At 36.1% G+C, this 676-nt stretch overlaps 1 pseudogene; it reads left to right on the top strand.

The window, feature by feature from the left end:
- The first annotated feature begins 326 nt into the window (after positions 1-326).
- Positions 327-446, top strand: LOC120610056 (uncharacterized; annotated as a pseudogene).
- The last annotated feature ends 230 nt before the right edge of the window (positions 447-676 follow it).

Raw genomic sequence — 676 nt, 5'->3', positions numbered from 1 at the left:
AAACTAAAGTCTCTGCATAGCAAAGGAAATAAACAACACGAAAAAGCACCCTACTGAATGGGAGAAAGTATTTGCAAATATATATCTGATAAGGGGTTAATATCTAAAATATGTAAGGAACTCGTACAACTTAATAGGAAAAAAATAATTTAATTAAAAATGAATCACAGACCTGAATAGGCATTTTTCCAACAAAGACATACAGATGGTCATTGGGTATATGAAAAGATGCTCAACATCACTAATTATCAGGGAAATGTAAATTAAAACCACAATGAGATATCACTTCACACTTGTCAGAATGAGTATTAAAAAGTCAAAAGACAGTCTCCAGCCATGCCACCCTAAACAAGCCCGATCCCATCTGATCTCAGAAGCTAAAGCAGGGTCGGGCCTGGTTAGTACTTGGATGGGAGACCACCTAGGAAGACCAGGTGCTATAGGTGTAAAAAATTAAAAAAAAATAAGGGATTGTAAGCTGACAAGGTCCTTGTAATCTGTGAGGTCAACCAAGGGTTGCCTCACCTAAAAAAAAAATAAAAAATAAATAAAAGTCAAAAGATAGCAAGTTTTGTCAAGGATATGGAGAAAAGGGAACCCTTGCATACTGTTGGTGGGAACGTAAATTGGTACAGCCACTATGGAAAACAGTATGTGGATTCCTCCAAAAATTTAA

This window comes from Pteropus medius, unplaced genomic scaffold (genome assembly GCF_902729225.1).
Source record: "Pteropus medius unplaced genomic scaffold, Ma_sr-lr_union100, whole genome shotgun sequence".
NCBI lineage: Eukaryota > Metazoa > Chordata > Mammalia > Chiroptera > Pteropodidae > Pteropus > Pteropus medius.
This window is presented reverse-complemented; position numbering and strand designations above follow the sequence as displayed.